The 19,300-nt window shown below is 38.2% G+C and overlaps 1 long non-coding RNA gene across 1 annotated transcript in view; it reads right to left on the minus strand.

Annotated features, from left to right (window-relative positions):
- The window catches only part of LOC146763461 (uncharacterized), a 59,404-nt gene extending 41,291 nt beyond the window's left edge, over window positions 1-18,113 (minus strand). Inside the window, exon 1 of the long non-coding RNA XR_014952071.1 lies at window positions 1,076-18,113. This is a non-coding gene — a long non-coding RNA (uncharacterized LOC146763461). The remainder of the gene's footprint in view (window positions 1-1,075) is intronic.
- Window positions 18,114-19,300: the final 1,187 nt, after the last annotated feature.

Consider the following 19,300-nt stretch of genomic DNA (forward strand, 5'->3'; position numbering starts at 1 on the left):
AGGGTGATTTAAACACTGGTAATATGACAAGGAATCTCACTTTAAGCCTGTTAGATGCAATTCGTCCAAGTCAGTAGAGACTGAAGGATATTACCTTGTCCTGTTTGGACAAGTTGCTTGGTGGCTTGCGAGGAAGTGTTGACAGGCAGTCAGTGGCAGACTTACAAACAGAAGTAAAAAAAAAAATACAGAATAATTTCTTCATTCTTCCCTCTTCTGCTAGGAAATACCAAAGCTCATCCCATTCATATACATCTAGTTTTCTGCTTTTTAAAAGGAAATATTTTATGGTGAGAACCCTTTGCTTTCAAACCTAGAAACTTTATCACTGAGAAAAAGCCATGGTTTCTGGATGAGTAAGTAGAAGGCTGTGGTTTCACCTCATGGTCCTGTGTATGTCTCATTGAAATGCTAATCCAAGACTAAGAAAGCCATCATCATATAAAATAGAGATGACAACACAGCAAACACAACAAAATACAGAATGGGGAAGCCTCACTACTAGAGTTCATTCCTCCAGCTTATGGTGAAGCATATATATTCATATGAGGAAATGTGTTAGGCTCCAAAAGCAATTATATTAAAATTTAAACCTGTTGCAGTGGGGAGGACAGAAACTAGAAAAGTGAGGCCAAGGTAAGAATGAAGTTGTTTTCTCTCCTTTCCCTGTTTTTGCTGGGTAGAAGAAGATTTTAGTTGCCATAGCTGCCAAGAGCCAGTGATGCAAATCACTAAAAATAACTCTTACTGCTCAGAAAGATACAGCTCTTACAGATCAGGCAAGAAAGAAGTCATTCCGTCTCTTATTTACTCACTTTCTGCCTCCTTCTCCAGAAATACTCCCAAAATGGAAGCAGGACATTAGAGCAGCTGATATTTTGTGATGATTTATACCTGACCTGCATCATACACACCCTTAGCTTTGCAGTCTCCCATGCACAGACCCCTGGAATCAGGACACAACTCTATAAAAAATACTTGCAACTCACTCTGAGGTCCACCCTCCAGAAGTAATTTTCAACACACCTAGTCAGAAAAAGCATTACATGTTTGATGGGAAAGGATCAGGACTTACCTCATGAATAAAAAGGGTGATAAGTAGGGATGAATAAGAAATCAGATCTGAAATGCCATGTGATACAGTGAATCTTGTCCTGTATCAATCTGCTCAAGGCCACCTTTGCACAGCAACACAACAGCAATGGTAAAACACCAGCTGTTCCAGCAAGATTGGTTGACATCTGCAGAGAAAAGACCTGTCTGTGGTGCAGCAAGCTCTCATTGTGAGCTTCTCTGCAAGACTGCATAGCTAGGGCACTTAGTGCATAGTTGTGAAATAAGCAGTGTTTTCTTTTTAACTCATCTTTACAATGATGCTGTCAACTGGAAATGAAGAAGGAAGGAGGCAATGAAGCAAGAATATTCAGCCACAGCTGAGAACAAAAAAAGTTGGGGTAGAGGGAAAGAAAATGTTTATAAATATGTCAATGGAAAAAAAAATAAAAAGGAGGGAAAGAAAGCAAAATAGGAAAAACGTTTTAAAAATAACCAGGCACAAAAATGTCTAGAGACTGAAATACACTGCTGAGGTTGAATCTATTTTTCACAACAGAATAATAGGTAGAAAAGCTGAAGAGTTACAAAGACATAAAATTCTGCAGGCTTTTTTATACTTTCTACCAGTCATGAGTATTTGGTTGATGCAGAAGTCTGTACCACAGTTAGAGGGTGACTGGGAACTGAATATTTTGGGATAGTACCTAGAAATCTACCTGTGTATAATTTCAATGTAATCTCTGATTAAATTGCCTTTCTTAAAACTTCACTTAACTAGGAAAGGGAAGACATTAGTTACTAAATACTTGAACTGTATTTGCCTTTGGAAGAGGTAGTAGATAGCTTCAAGTTAAAACTACTGCCAGATCATGCTGCTATCTGCAGGGCTCAAAGTAGTCTGTGGTTATATGCAACCTGATCTAGTGGGTAGCAACCCCCATGGTGGGGGAGATTGGGACTAGATGATATCTTCAAGGTCCCTTCCAATCCATGATTCCATGATTTTGTGACATAGATCCATGATTGTGTGATGTGCAGAGGGCATGGGCAGAGGCTGGGGCTTTGCAGAAAACTGGATATAGTTTGCTGTAGATGTAAACTAATGACCCATCTTCTAGCTCACTGGTCTTTTTTGTGGCTTTCATCCCAGTTTCTTCTTCTGTGTTTTCCACAGCTTTAATATTGTGTGATGCTACTACTGGTCATTGAAGCAGAAGCTGCTCTCATTGCTGATAAGTACTTAAAACACCATATATTTATTACTCATTCTCTCTTTTCCTTGTTATTGGCCTAAATATCTGGTATATATTTGTTGAGATAAAAAGATGCTAAGTACCTATTAACCTTGCATAGAGCCTTCTTTGAAAGACATATCTTATGTAAAAGGAAAAAAAACAAAAAACATTCCCTTCAGTCTTCTACCATAACCTCTAAGAACCCTTTGAAGACAATTTCTGTAAAACCAGTTTACTCTGCCAGTGAATTTCCATGTATGCTTGGATTCTGTGCTGCTTAGTGAGATGACTTTTCAGTCATGGCAGCAAAACTTGTAAATCTTGTAAGCAAAATCACACAAAAGCAAGGAATTTCTACTGGTTGTTCACCTCTTATATCAGGAGCAGTATCAAGATGCCTATTCTGGAAGAATTAGTGTACAGATGATTTGGGGAACCCTTTATGTAACAGCCTTACAGATTATGTGGTCTACTTGAATCCACACTAAAAACTGCCTTTTATATGTAAGGGGAAAATACCTCACATGCTTATCAAAACCAATAAGAAGTCAAAACTTGGTTAATTGTCACTGGCTTCAAGACAAGAGGTGCACTACCATGATTTAAGGCAAGTATTACATGAGAATTTGAGAGCTGACCTATGCAATTTAACTTGTCACTGCATTCTGTGATGTTTCCTGAATCTCTGGATGTCTGAAGTACAGTCTGTATCACAGATATGGATTTCAGTGAACCTGTTATACAGCAAATTAACATACAGATTAGATTTATGTAGAAGTCCACAAAAAAAGAGTACTGCCAGGCACTGCAATCCAGGGAGTTTGAGAGTCAGGGGAATGGGGCATGGACATGAAGTGGGAAGTGCAGAACCTCAGAGACCTAAAGTGGGACCAATATTTACCACCTTTATTGGTAGTCATGAAGATTGCAAAATAAAATCACATTAATTAAATTTGCAGATGATGCTAAATTGGGAGACATTATACAAGTCAGGATCAAGAAATGTAATATAGAGCAGCTCAGAGAAATAGAGGTTGAGAATACCAAATTGAGATTCAGCTTCTTAAAAAGCAAGCTAATGCATGCCAAAAGGGAAGAATAACTTGGGCTGGGGGAAGCTACAAATTCAATAGAAGGCAAAAGCCTCAAGGTAACAGTGAGCAGCAAATTACATAGGAGCATTCCCAACAGGATGGGTGCAAAGGGTAGCACAGTTGTGGGCTGCAAATGCAGAGGCACTGGCTCATAATCAGAAAGATTCAAGCCACCAGGTTTTATTAGGGATACCAATTAGCTTCAAGACAAATATACATGACAACCCCCTAACTCAGATGTATTTGTGAGGTGAAATTTCTACAGATAGCTTCTGGTGTGTAAATTGTCTCTGGCATTTGGGGTACAGAATCTGAAAGCAAGGCAAAGTGGAGTGAGCTCAGAGACACAGTAGTGCTTCAAGGATGGTAGAAAGTGATGAAGGACACTTCCATGACCTATGTATGGCACAGCAAAGCAAAGTCCTACAAATGCCTGAAAAAAAGAGCAGTTAAATCCTGCAAATGAATCACATCTAGTCCTGTTGTCATCTTTATTAAGATGCAAGAACAAAAAAAAATAATATTTACTAGCATAAACTAGTCATAATATCTGGAAGATCTTACTTGTGGAATGTTTTTTGAGTAGGAGTGATGAAGAAGATGACTTTGGAGAAGCAGTCCTGAATGGATAGTATGGTTATGACAGAAAAAACCTTTTCCTTCTTTGATACCTATATTAAGTTTTAAATATCTGTGTCACAGCTGTGTGTTCCAATATTTACTTCTGTGAATTAAACAGAGATTCAAGAATAAAAAAAAGCAATAAAAGAAGAAGAAACTTTATGGAATCAGCATCAAAGTACAGGAGCAATGTTTAAAATAATAAAAAAAACACTGAACTAAAAAAACCTATTAGACCTCATGTTGTCAATTACAACTAAAGTGAGCCAATCATAGTAAAAAAAATAAAGATGTTGAATTGCTTCAAAGTTCATTCTGGATGAAAATCAGGAAGCTGTGGGGAGGATACACAGGGGAATGTGATCAAATATGGATTAATATCCTGCATGCCCAAAGGTTCCATATGCCTTCTCACAATGGATACAGCAAGAGTGAAAATGGCCACTGGTGACAAAATGAAATTACTAAAACAGAAAGACATTCAGAATTATAAATTATGCTGTATGAAAAACTGTATGACAAAAACTGGAAGACAGTATATGTTCAGTTCAACAACATGGATTACTACAGAATGCTAAATACAAGAATAAACAAGAATGTTTATGAAATCCTTTGGTTTCTAACTAAGCTAATCAGGTACATGACAAAACAGTAAGATATTTTTTCTGGGGCTTTCAATTTTACTCAGGTTAAGAGTTCCAGTTGAGGCTGAACAAACAGCGTGAAAAAGATTGTATCCATGAGTGAGTGTGTTCTTGATTTGTCTGACATTATTTATGCCTTGCTTAACTATTTCTGCATTCAGAAATGAATGGAAACACATCCCATGTTATGAAAAAAATGTCCCCAAGCAAATCTCAACTGGTAAAACTTGTAAGCATTTTATCTCAAACAATCTTGGATGGTAGATTTGAAATTTTAATTTGAAAAGCTAAGCCACTAGCACATCTGCACTCGGTGGAATAGGTATGTGAACATTGCAGCTGATTCTGTGTTGTGCATGTACTTAACTTTATGCCTGACATGTGGTACCTTTGCCTTCAGCTCAAAGGGGAGCTCGCTGCAGCTCCTGGCAGTGGGTGGAACATTTTCTGTCAGGTCAGAGTAGGTCCCAGCCTGCAATGAGACCATGCTGGCCCTCCTGGTCCTTGGGCACATTTCACAGTAAGACAGGGTCTTTCCAAATGCAGTTTGTGATCAAAGGCTGTCCCTGGGGGAAAACAAATCAAGTTTTTATGTAGTTTTCAGATAGTTAGAAGCAGTTCGGACTTGTTGAATAACAGAAAGAATTTCTGCAGAATTCATCAAATATGAAATACATGATAATGAAAATTTAACTGATTTCTAGAGCTTACTTCAGTTCCCCTACTGTTTTCTCTACAGAATAAAGCAGCAAGGAGCTGCAAGCTACCCTACGTTTTGTATATCCTCAGTGAAATATCTGCTAAGAGCAGGCAGAAAACCACTGACATTAAGGGAGCTGCAGGGGTGTCAATGAGGGCACAATTATAAGTCAGTGTGTTACGTAGTCATCTCAGGAGGACTAATTTGGCCTGCAGGTCTTTATTGTTGCTGATGGTAGGCAAAACGGTGGGAAGTTAAGGCTGACAGTAGAAGCCCACAGTGACCACAGGAATGGTAGATACAAAAGCCAACTTTTTGTTTGTAAGCTATGCCTGTCTGATGAAAAGACAATAAACATGGGACTATTTTTACAAAGTCATTTTTTTTTCAGAACAGAGATGAATTTAACTATACCTCACACAAAACCCCTTGCAAAATCTCCCAGTTTTCTGCTCCTGCAGGGAATCTTTCTGAAGCCAGGCTGTAACTTTGATCTTTCTTGTTATAGTCATGACTACTTAGTTATAACTAAGAGCTTTAGAGACCCCACTGCTTCTGCACCAGGATGTGATTTTAAATGGCTTCTAGAGAAAAGATAACTGAGATTTATGGTTCAGTAGTTTGAGTACAGCATCATCCAAAACCTTAACATAGAGTTACACAGTAAGACACTGGGCAGGGTGGAAAGCACGAAGAAGGAGGTACTGCTAGAGAAGGTTGCAGCAGGACAGGGAAGAAGACAGAAACAGGCTTCTGTTCCTCTCCACACAGGTGGTACATGTCATATATATATATGAATGTATAAATCCCAGTTGTTCATCTAGGGACTTATGGTGTAGAGACTTTAAGAGTTCAGATCCTACAGTGCTGAAGCACAGCGTGGGCCCACACTCATCCGTGTGCAAACCTGAACTCAGACTCAGCACAGACCTCCTATCTATCTCTCTTGCTCTGCTCAGGACACACCTGGAAAGAAGACTGAAGTATTTCTTTGCCTCACATCAGCTGATACAGTATTTGGAAATGGGCAGGAGAAAGACAGAAGGTCACAGGAGGAGTCTACTTGGCATATAAATGTGTCCTTGGGTATATTATTAAGTACAACCTGTGGATGTTCCCAGGAATTTCAGAAGAGTGGTTAGAGAGTCAGAATCAAATTATTTTCAACTGGAAAATCAGAAGGGTTGAAAATTGCCCTTGAGCCAGTCATACCCTGGTTCAGAAAAATATTCCTTCAAAAAGGGGAGGGCCTGGAAACTGTAACTTGGCAGACTTCCTATCTAACCCCATCTTCTTTTCCACAATAAGGAATGGGGAAAAGAATCCCATAGCCAAGCACAATTCAGGGCCTTCAACAACATAAAGAGAGATTCTCATTAGCTTCAAGAGAATCAAGTGCTTTACTACAGTCTGAGTTTACTAAGATTTCTCTTTATCTAAGAATTTCTCTTAGGGATAAATCTATGCACAAATCTCCAGTTCAAGGGCAATTAATGATGCTGTGTAAATATGACCTCTATGCATTAGCATAATTCAGCGAGGGAGGGACAAGTCCTAAGGAAGAAGGAAGTGATACTGGTTATTTAATAGTTAAAATTGCTGGGTTTTTTCCTTTTCATGCTAATATTACGAAGATTACTCTTTTTTTTATACTCCTTATTTTATGTATCTGGAAACAGGAAGAAATTATTGTCATGCTCTCCATGTAAAAATTCAGAGGAGTTGTTGGAAATAATAAAATATTGTTTCTGTTTCTTGGGTGTTTTCCTATGGCAATACTGGGACACATTGGATTACACTAGGACTTATAAAAGTAGCTTATGAAGTAAGATAATCCATTAAAACAGGGACAGCAAGAAGGAGAAGATGAGAGAAAATCCTGATCATTCAAATTTGAAAGGTTCTTCTTTTTTTACAGGATGACACACCAGAATGAAGATCAATCACAACCCTCTTTACAGGTAGTTTTCCACCTTAATGAAGTGGGTTCATCATAACTTGTTATGACAATACCTCATTTTTACCCACTGTTCCACTCCTTTTGTTGACTCTTTTGATTAAAAGGATGGTTTTGCAGTGTCCCACGTGATAACTGCATTAGTTAGGGTAAGTAACTGATCTATTACTACAGGATAATACAGTTTGAAAGCAGTTTAATAGGGGCTGGCAGATTTCAATATTATTAGAGGGTCATAGAGTGTCTGACATTTCAATTTGTTACCAGACCACTCATATGACTAGGGCAATCATTAAACATAGACCCTAATAAGGTTTCTACTTTGTAGGGTCATTTATTATTGACAAGGAGAAAAGAAATAAATGCCTTCCCAGGGGCAGCCTTAGTATGTAATACAGTAAGAAATCATCTGAGTCTGGAACCATATTTCTAGATTTGCAGGCAAATCGAGCATTACATTTTCCAACTTAACCAAATGAAGGACTACAGATAAAAACATGAATACTTAAATTCTGTCTTTACATGCTGTCAGTACACTCATTATAACCATATATATATATATATTAAACAATGATAATTAGGTCAAGTTGGTTTATTTTACCACTGTGATGGGAGCTAATAATGCACTTGTGTTGTCTTCAGCTTTATGAGGTCTGTATGCCTGGGACAAACTTTGCATATTATAATTAATCATCGTATATCAGACAGCTCCAATAGCTATTTAACAGATGAGCCATCTTCACCTTTCAACTAGGAAGACCTATGATTTAGCTTGGAAACAAAAGGAATACATTCTTCATAAGGGCTTATTAATATTTTCCTCCTCAGATTACTGTTTAGTTTATTTCGGTTATGTTTTAATGTTACTTTTTAATTTCAGATTTTCCCCAAATTACCTTAAATTCATGTCCAGTTCCCACATCTTTTAAAAATTAATTGTGCTGTACTTTAAACACAAATTGAGAAGAGAAAATTAGTTTGGGAGAAGGTGAAAGATATCATTAAAGCCACAACTAAAAGACTTGGACAGAGCTATTTAATTCTGGAAAATTTGTTTGGAGAAAAATTAATTTGTGTGAATTTTTTTCTCAGTTTCTTGGGAATAAGTATAAATTACACAAAAAATGAGGTCATTAGGATTCACTACAGCATGTGGTGAAGAAAGTGCAGTGTTGCACCAATGGATGCGAAAGGGACTAATCCTGCAACTGCATTAAGCGTTCCCATTGGCCTGATAAAAATCCATTCAGAACAACAGAACTTTCAACCTGATTTTAGAATGAGATAGACTGGGCCCAAAGGAGCAGTTCAAGAGAGAATCAAGCTCAAGAAGAAATAAGATATTTTCATTTACTGATGAAACAGATGAACTGCAGCATCCATGGTGATTATGAATTAGTTTATAAAATTTATTCCAGATTTAATAATATAGATAATTATTAATAATCCAGGTAAAAAAAATCTCCCACAATTCAATAAGGTGATCCTTCCTTTTAAATTCATAACAAGAATCTTAATTGGATCAGAAGACCAACCAGCAGACAAATAAACTGACAATATAATTTAATTCAGCCAGTGCAGTGAGAAGGAATATTTACTGCCATTTGTTTATTCATTCCTGGGTACCAGTTTAGTCAACTTCAACACAACAGCTTCTCTCCAGCTCATCTTTGGAAGAGCCCCAAAAACAATCACTTAAATCTTAACAGTGCAGTACCTTGGCTCAGTGGAGCAAGTTGCCCTCATCACATTTCCCAGCTCCCTGGTCAGGGAAAGTAATGCCCATTAATTCAAGCAAGAGATGCTGAACTAAGAAACTGTTCTGCCTACAAGCTCTCACAAAACACTGCAGGAGAGGCAGAAGGGGGTGACTGTAGCCAAAATGGCTTAAACACATGGAGAAGGACTCTATGTTAAAAGTGTCTATGAGTAAGAGAGACTTCCCGGAATGAATGAAGTGCTTTGTTATACAGAGAGAAGCTTAAAGACTTATCAACAACATCTTATATTGTCCAACTTAAAAGCTGATAACCCTAACAGCATTCAGATATGTTGAGGAATTTACTTAAAATGTGACCCTGCTGTTAAATATACCACTGTCTTCTATAGCCAGTCTACCACAAGCATACCTTATATTAAACTCATATTTCTACAGAACATTGTATATTCTATCAGAGACTCCTGCAATATAAAAAAAGAAAGGCTTATGATACTGATCATAATGTAAATAAGGTATTTATTTGCAACCATGATTCATATGTTCATTTAGTCATTGTTTTCTTCAAAATAATTTACCATACATCTAACAACTAGGCAACCATAGTTATATTTTTGTCTGGTGGAAAAAAGCCCAGAATACCCTTACCCTTCCTTGCTGCAAGGCTATATTGCTGGCTCACATTCAAACTGTTGTCCACCAGACCTCCAGGTGCTTTCTGGGTAACCTACTTTGGGGTTATTCATCTCCACATGCATTTCTCTTTTCTGTACTTCAGGAGATTCCTGTTATCACATTTATCTAGCCTGTCCATGGCCCACTGAGTGTCAGCAAAGACATCTAATCTATCTACCAATCCTCTGAGCTTTTCATCACTTGCTACTACACTGAAGGAGCACTCTGCTCCATCATCCAGATCATTAATGAAGCTGTTAAAGTGTACTGATCCCAACAGCTACTCCTAGGGTCTCAGGGCTAGTGATTGGCTTCCTGCTGAACATATAAAGCTGAACACAGTTATTTGAGCATGGCTGTTCAGCCAGTTTTCAACCCAGCTCACTGTCCATATTTAGCCTGTTTTTCTATGAAGATGTTATGGCAGACACTGCAGAAAACTAAAGTCAAGATAAACAACCAAGCGAGTCATCTTATAACAGAAATCTATCAGGTTAGTCAGGCATGATTTTTCCTTCATAAATTCATGCTGATTATTCACAATCAGCTTCTAGTCCTCCATACATTTGAAAACAGTTTCTGGGATTGTATTTTCCACCACTTTAGTGATGGAAGATATAATACTCTATATCAAGAGATACAAGACACTCTAAAAGATAAAAGGTACATATCCACTTGAAAATTACTTGAAAAATGTATTTACAAAAACAGAAATGCAAAGACACTATTGTTAGTAGTTTTCTTGTCCCTTTAGTGGCTAAGAGACTTATGAACAAGTTTGAGAGCAAAGCCCAAAAAGCGAATTTGGGATCTCCCTGACTGGATTTGGTCTGAAGGGAGCTGTTGCAGGCAAAGGAGACACAAAAGTTTCTTTCTAGACAGAAGAGGGGTAGCATAGGTATAGTCAAATGAGCTCCCACTTCTTATTGTGGCACAGAAAGAAAGGCTAGATAAGACAAAGGCAGGTGTGAGGATCCAACCCTGTACAGGCCACCAATTGTTGGTGCTTGGCACCGACCAATGATGGATGGAAACTGACTGTCATCACCAGTTTGTTATCTTACTGTAAAACTTTCACACCTTCTCTCTGTCAGTTCCCATGGGCAGCTCCTCCCAGCACTGACTCCTTTACTCTTTCTTCCACACAGCTGGCTGACCCCTTCCTGCCCCTAGCACAGCCACCAGACCATTTCTGTTCCTCACAGCACATGCTGACCCTTACTGTCCCTAACATGAATACCCAACCCTTACCCCACACAGCAGCACAGCCAACTGACCTCCAACTCTCCTCTGCACCAGCTACCCCACTCATTTATAACACCCATCCTTACTGGACACAGCTGTGACCCATTAAAGGCAAGGCTGTTCCTGCTCTCTGGTAATTAGCACAGCTGCAACTCCGCAGGGGCAAGGTTGCCTTCAGCACTACCTCTATTCTCTCACAATCCATCCTCCCACAGGCAGGGAGTAGGAGTCAATTTGAATTCAAAATCACCGTGATTCCACTCGAATTTTTTAGAGGCAGGATAGGGTCCATGAGGTTTAATTGTCTTGTGTTCCTTTACAGATATGTATGAAACATGCAATTGTTTTTGCAGTTAGATTGTGTTGCTTTTCCCATTTGGTTAGCCTAGAAATGATAATATAGAGCATTATCTGTTGAAGTGTGAATCCAGTTTCTATGAACACAGACAACCTAACAGTAGCAGCCCCCCTCACTGGTGAGAAAACAGTAATTCAAAGGCACCATGAAAGGGGTAGCTGTCAGATTTCAGGAGCAAAAAATTAGCACAGCTTGTGCATTTTAGTAAGAGGAAAGAATTCTGCAGAAAAAAATAATATAAATTGATGTACCTAATTTAACTTACACAAATCAGAAGGAGAAAGAACAAGTAGTTAACATCTTGGCATTTCCTGTCATCTGCGGCATGATTACTGTTACAAAACATACAGAGTATTGGAGACCATAAAAGTTCTTACATTAGCAGCTACTAATTTACCAGCAAAAGCAACCTCCTTTGGAGCTGGTGGCTTCAGTTGAAAATATAATCTCCTCATGCTTGTTTGATTTGAATTTATTCGTTTAGATGTTTCAGAAAGAGAATAAAAGGTATTTTTATTCATATGGTTATAATATATCTCCATAGTAGCAGCAGTTCTAAATTCCTAGAATCCAAACAATAGCCAAACTAATTTACATCAATACCACTGGAATATCATAACTAATAGCTTTATGCTCCATCCTGCATAATTTTCTGTAACCTAAGCTATTACACTCACTTCTCTTGGCCTTTCTCTTCCTGTACCTTTTCCTCCATTACACCCCAGAACCCTTATTAATAGCAGGGACGCTGCTGCCTATTTGTTTCTGCTCCATCGCTGGGGAAAGGAAGGGACTGGAAGTAGATTATGTTTAGTTTCCTGGGGTTTTTCCTCCAGCCAAGATAACTGTTTTCCTCTCATGAAGGAGAAGAGCAGCACTACCTCCTAGATATGATCCGTATGATGTAGGGGCCTAAGAAAAGTGGGTAAGAAAAATCAGTGCTGGGACAAATGGTGATCTGAGTGCTCTAGCACAGCATCCTCCACGGTAAGATGAGTTCTCTCACAGTAGTGTGTTTGCAAAGGGGTAGAACTGCCCCATGGTAGACCAAAATGTCTTAACAGAGTCAAGATGTTTGAAGGCTTCTTGATGTCTGTTTTTGCCTTAAATTCTGCCAGAATAATCTGCTTCACTTTTATTCATTTAAGTGTAAACATCCCTAGAAGTATTCTAATCTTCTTATAGTAATCATAGAAAAAATACTCTATGGTGCATACTTCTCAAAAGATTGAGTCTAAAACAGTCTGTAAGATAAATAACATAGCCATAGCAGTTCAACTGGTTAATCTTTTCTGATGTAAACAGAAAATCATCACAGACATTCTCATGTGAAACCCCAGCAGACACATCAAACAGATGTGTCCAATGGCCCAAGCTGATCTAGGGGATATCCAGCCTGGGAGAGGAATCTAGATGTGTGCAGGTAACGGCTAGGATGTCTGCACAGGCTCAGTGCCTGAATTTGGCAGTGTCTGGGCACTTAACAAATGCAAAACAGTTTTCTCTACTCCACTGCCAAAATGAATGAAACTAAATTGGAGTTGTTTTAATGTTGAATGAGAATGTCTATAATGAGGATCAATGCAGTTTAACAAACCCATTTTAACCAATACTATTATTTCATTCAAATGTGCTTTTCTAGCTTTTCCCACACAGAGGAACACTCAGGGAATGGCACATCATGAAAACACATTTTAGACACCATTAGTGCCTAAAGGGTGGTTACGTACAGCATGGTGGTTACTTCCAGATGAGTGGTGCACATTGAGGTCTGCAGCCCCACTCTTACACGACTATAACACATATTTCATTGGATCTGAAAAGCAGTCCTTTGGCATTTGAGAACAAATTTGTGTAGGATATTACTATGCAATATAAATCTTCCATCACATTCACTACAGTGCCACAATTGGCTGTGGTGGTTGCCTGGAGCTGGGATGAAAAACAGCAACAATTACTCTTCAGGGTTTCCTCTGTCTCCTTCCCTCATCCCAACCCACACAAAGGCAGCTTCTTGTTGTACAAGTCTGTCACATCTGACAGAATGTACAATTTGTTGCTGTAGCAGTACAGTAGTTGTTGATGCAGACATGAAACTGGCCTCTCATCCCATTTTAAAGATCTACCTTGCATCTGACTTTCTGGTTCTTGGTCAAAAATGGGAACAGTTTTGAACAGAAATAATTCAGGCATGTGGAGAACTTGGAAGGATCATATATTGAGCATTAACATTAAAAAAAAATACCAACAAAAAAAACCCAAACAACCAGAACTCAAATACACACACACACACACACACACACACACAATAGATTGAAATCAGTGGATATTTTCTATTCACAAGAGGGAGGGTCATTTTGGAGATAACAGTACCAAAATAACATTGGAGTCAGTTTAATTTTTTCTTCCTCCACAGCATTGACACTTCTTAAAGGTCCACATTAGCTCAGAAGTTAAGTATCTCAAAGAAGTGTGAGTAAATGGAGATTTTTACAAAGAATGTCTGTGGAGGTCAAGTGGACAATCTGAATTCTGTTGGAGATGTATGGGAAGAAATATGTTGAATGGTATGCAGAAACCACTCTGACAATGGAAAAGACCTTTCAATGAACTACAGCTATTCAGTAGCCCAGATGACATTCACCAGTGCAGCCCGTCCACTGGGAGCTCTAATCCATACACAGCTATTTAGCAGTCTTCTGCTGGTAAAAATGGGTGTGTTTTTTCACTCATTTAATCACCAACCACCTTCCCATAACTAACTCTTTACTTATGAGCATGTTAACTAGGGCTGATCAGAGCTGTGAGCAGGAAATGTAATTTTGTTCTCCAATTGCCCTATTCATTATCCTCCTCAGCCTTTACATTCTGCATATTAGGATGCTGCATATAATGTGATCATTTACTATGTGGCTGTGACTGCCAAATACAATGAACAAAATAAAGTCTTCTGAGAGAGTTATTCTACATACAGGAAAAACACAGCTTGTTTTAATGGGATCTAAAAGTGATCAAGTATAGAGCAATGCTTCTGTAATACACAGTCTTTGTTATCAGTCTTCTTTTATATATAGAATAAAGTTGGTTAATATGTACATAAGTCAAATGATTTGCTAAGCAATATATCACTTCTCAGACTAGTGTAGGTCAGGATGTAACATGTACCAAATTCCTCTGTTTTTAATAGATCCAGGGACAAGCAAGAATAAGAGGATGTTTTTTTCTCTCCCATTCAGATTATTTTAGATATAAAAATAGTATCAGGCTCTAGGGACTGTGGAACCACAAAATTATTGTGCTCCCCTCCCACCCCACCCCAAAAGGCTGCTTTGATCCAGCCCAGGCAGAAAAGTAAAGAAACTATTTATTAAGTCTTGAAGCAAGATTTCAGAGGAGCTCTGGTTTACCAAGATTCTTTCTCTTACCATTCCTTCTCTGGTTTATCAAGCTTCTTTCTCTTGCCATTCCTTCTCTTACTTCTCTCTTCCTCCTTCCCTGACTCCTTCTTTTCAAGGGTTGGTGTCAGCTCTAGAAACTTTAAAACTCAAGACTGATTGATGTAATATATTTTTTGAAAATGAAGAGGTCCTTTCATGTAGAAGAGACATGGGACCATGGAGATAAAATTCAGGTTAGAAAAGGTATTTTCAAAAGAGTCTGTATAATTCCTTGAACAGCTACATTTTTTTCTGCAGTGTTCACCTGCATAGCTGAAATTATACAGAGGAAATGAATTATTTTCATGGGAGAAAAAAAAAAGCACAATTAAGCTGCTTTTTTGTAAGGATTTTTTCTACTAAAAAGTAGATATTAAATGACCAGTGTCATATAAATGGTATAAGACATATGAGAAATTTAGTTTTCACACCCTAGTCAGAAGCATTCAATTCTGTACATCATGTACACCTGAATTATTCATCCATTACCTGGCCTTTCATCTGAGGATTTTTATGCTTGGAAACAGATCTCCTGCACAGTTCTTTTACATGTAGGAGAGGTTAAATCTAGCACTTGCAGCTCATAAGCAAACAGAGCCTGCTTTGACACTGGCAGTGCTCTACTCCAGTAAAACCTATGCTTCCAACTTGAGTACAAATTCATGCAGGAAACTTTGAAATGTGCACATTTTAATTAAAAATTACTGAGCATTTTTTGGGAAAGAGGACTAATGTGCTAACTTTTGACTGAATTTTTTTTTAATTTGCGTGGCTGTCTGTGGACCTATAGTCTACTGTAAAGCATAAAAAGTTGTATTGCCTATATAATCCCTGTACTGATGATATTACAATTTTGAAACACTTTGGATTATCATGGGTATGAAATGTGCCTTTTGGTAAACATAACTTGCAAATCTTATGTTTTTGCAGAATACCAAGTGAAAATCAGGTCACAGGTTAGTCACTACTCAATACGAAATCACTGGTAACGCACCAATACAAAGTTTCTGTGCACTACTTTCAGGGGAAATAATAATAAAGAATAACATTTCCATGTGTATGTTCTTTCAATAAGGAGAAAAGACTAACCATGGGAAAGGGAAACTTGTTTCTGTGGAGATGTATAATGAAATATTCTATAAAAACGTGCTGTGGTGAGTCAGTAATCAAGGTCTTGCCCATGCAGAGTATGTTTTTTTCATACAGAGCAAGATAAGGTCTAAATGTGATGTTGTGCTACTAGAACAAGCTCTCCTACCATCTGTTTGGACACATAAACAGTCTTACTCTGCCACACTCAGAGGAGAGCTGAGTATTGGATTAGGGAAACTCATGAGTATGATATTGCTACAGGGTCTGAGAGCGGTGAATGGAAAATGTCCCACCTCTCAGGCCATCAAAAGAAGGTCCTGCCTTTGTCATTTTTTCTCTGCATTGGCTGGCAAATCTATTTTTGTTATTTTGATAACAAGCAGGGCTAATCTCATTTAGCTACACATAAAGATTTATGTATGTTGAGATATAGGCATGGGCATAGATAATAGATATCTGAATACATATAGAAATAAGAATAGACAAATACACACATAAATATAGATGCAGAGGCACATGCAGGCATAAGGTCAGCTTTGTTTAGCCTCTGCCCCCTACCCCACCACCCTGACACAATACCAGCAGTAGCAACTATATTAGCACCTCAAACACTCAACAGGTGGGTCCAGTTCTGGGACTAATAAAGGGAAAAATAAAGAGTGGTGAACCACCACAGCTGAGTTGGGCATAAGTCTGTTTGGGTGCTTGGAGAAGAAGAAAACTGTGGCTCAGAGAATCAGGAAAATATTGAAGCTGCTCTTCTTTCAGTTCACCTCTCCCATGTTATCTTTTCAAGTTTTCAGCTTCCCATTACTCTTCTGCTCTGCACTGGTTTGATTTCATGTTCTGCAGTGAAAGAGCAGGCTGCAGATGTGCCTTGAGAGAAGCAACACAGACTTCTTTTTTGAAATGACAGACACAGTGAGGCTCTCTGAAGCATAGGGAAAAAATGCCACTCCTGTTTTTTCAGTGTGTAAACATGTAAGTTTGACTGCAGCTTTTTCTGTTATCAACCTTGTGATCTTTTTTCAATGACTTTATCTCTCCTTTTCTCTCCCATACCTTCTGCCTCTTGGAAAGGATCTATTAGCAGATTAAACTTATATTTTAAATATATTTTAAAAATTAAATTATTGTTGTATCAAAGCTTAGGAGTTCTCATTTAAATATTGCATGAATTTGTGTGTGGTTAGAAATAGATAAAGAGATAGCAGGACTCTTTAACATTGCATGTAAGTAGCACCTTAGCCCAATCTAATTACTTTCCTTTATCTTGCTCACTATGTTTGCTCTCCAAACACACACACAGAACATGGAACAGATTGCAAAGTCTGCTTTTGGGGAGAAAATGGTCTAACTAGAGGCTCGCAGGCCTTTTGAGGGATTTAGGAACTTAGGCTCAGGGCCGTGCCTAACCACATAAGCAGCTCAGTCCATTTCATCTAGTGACAGGAGCATCACAGGGGCTCTCCAGAATTTAACATGTGGGATCCCTTCAGGCCTGTTTGTTCACAGCTGTCCCCACAGTCTCAGTCTGCCACCAGCTCACTGCTTGGGACAGCTTGCCAGCATCATTCTCCTGCATCCCTCAGCACAGGCAGGCAGCCTGGGGCTAGTACAACTAATTCAGTACCAGATTTAACCACTGCCCTTCAAATACTTTTCTCTCATGTGGAAATAAATTTAAAGTCCCAAATTGTGTCTTGGTGATCTCACATAAAACTGAGGAACACGCATCAGTAAAGCTTTTCTCAAATAGGGGAAGCATAGGCTCCAGCACCAAGCAGCAGTATGAATTAAACGAGGCAAATGATCAAGCCCCTTCTCCAAGTTCACAGGATTTGCCTGTCTCCTTTCCTTAAAGAGAGCACTTCAAGTCCTGAACACTCATGGACAATCAGTGCAGGGAGCTCTGAAGAGACCAGATTGAGCCCTTGTCCTCTAAAACCACCAACAAAACCTCTGTCATCACTGCGCACCATCAAGTTCCTTTTGCCTAACCAGGTGCTGTGTGTCTGATGAGAAATGGTACATGACTGGATGCACACTCTTGGGCCACTTCATCTGCAATGTAAAATGTATGAGCTTAAAATCCCCACAAAATGAAATTATGAAGTCAAACGTCATAATGTCAAAATTTTTCCAACAAAAAACAAAACAAAACAAAACAAAAAACAACAACAACAAAAAACACTAGAAATGGATGAGTTGTCACAGAGTGTTTCAGTGGGAATGGAACTGATCTCTGAGAAAAGATTGTTCATCAGCCTGTTTTTGTCCAGTTCTGTCAAAGCAGGCTTTGACAGAAAATGTTCTGTGGGCTTTTTTTTTTTACCGAAAGGCAAATAAAAGAGACAAATCTATGGTACTCTGACAGTGGTGTCTGTCGGATAACTTCTAATAATTTGTTTGCTTCATGTGGCAAGAACTTAAAAGGCTTGTTGTGTGATGGTAACTAAAAGCTAGTTCTATTCTTAAGCTGTCATTTAAATTTAGTCCATTACAGCAGAATCTTCTGCTGTATGACTGAATTCCAAGAAAAATACGGAATATGAAATAAGTAATCTGAAAACTTACAAGACAATAAATTACAGCTTTGGAAAATGAAAGGAAGAAAGTTTTTAATACTTGATCATTTATTTAATTAGCACTTAAATTTTTCGGGAACTAGAAAAAATTATATCTGGGATCATTTTTTACCTTCACCTTTCAAAGAGTAAGAACATGCCATCCTAGAAGAAGGAAACATTTCCCAATACAATATAACTTTCATTCTTCAGTACCGGAAATAATAACAAAAAAGCATTTATTTATTTTTTTTTAAAGCACAAACCACTGACAATACTCTTCTGAACAAAAAACCAATATAAAATCTCAAAAGGGAAACTTGGCTCTGTAATCAAATACCAAAGTGATTTGAAAGATCTAATAATCTGCCATATCCCAGCAATAAATAATATATCCTGCAAACACAAACTTAGAAGGAAAAATGCCTTTAATCACAGTAATAGCTCTCCTGCTGCCCAGTATATCAAATTACCTTTTCCTTTTCAAAACAATATATCTTCCCAATCCCATTTATTCCTATAGCCTCTGGGCCAGGTTCTGATCTCAGATACACTGTTTAAATCCAGAGTAACTAAACTGAAATCATTCCTTTCAATTGGGACATTTTCTCTGGGTTAAATAGAAATTATTGACCAGTGGAGCTGCACAAACAGATTACACAGAGGTCAGTTTCATGTTTCAATCCATGAACTCTCCTTACTGAACACAACACATAGCATTGGTTTAACTGACCATTTGCCTAGCCAGACCAATTGGTATACTTTTTAAATGCTGTCCTTCTTTGTGTGGAATACAATTTTTTTTTTCCTATTTTGATTCCAATTCTATTTAAATACAAGGAAGGGACACTGCAATGAAGAGTCCTGTGAAAAAATAAACCCTCTGCATGCTTTCCCATCCT

Source organism: Lonchura striata, chromosome 1A, assembly GCF_050655825.1.
Source record: "Lonchura striata isolate lonStrDom1 chromosome 1A, ASM5065582v1, whole genome shotgun sequence".
NCBI lineage: Eukaryota > Metazoa > Chordata > Aves > Passeriformes > Estrildidae > Lonchura > Lonchura striata.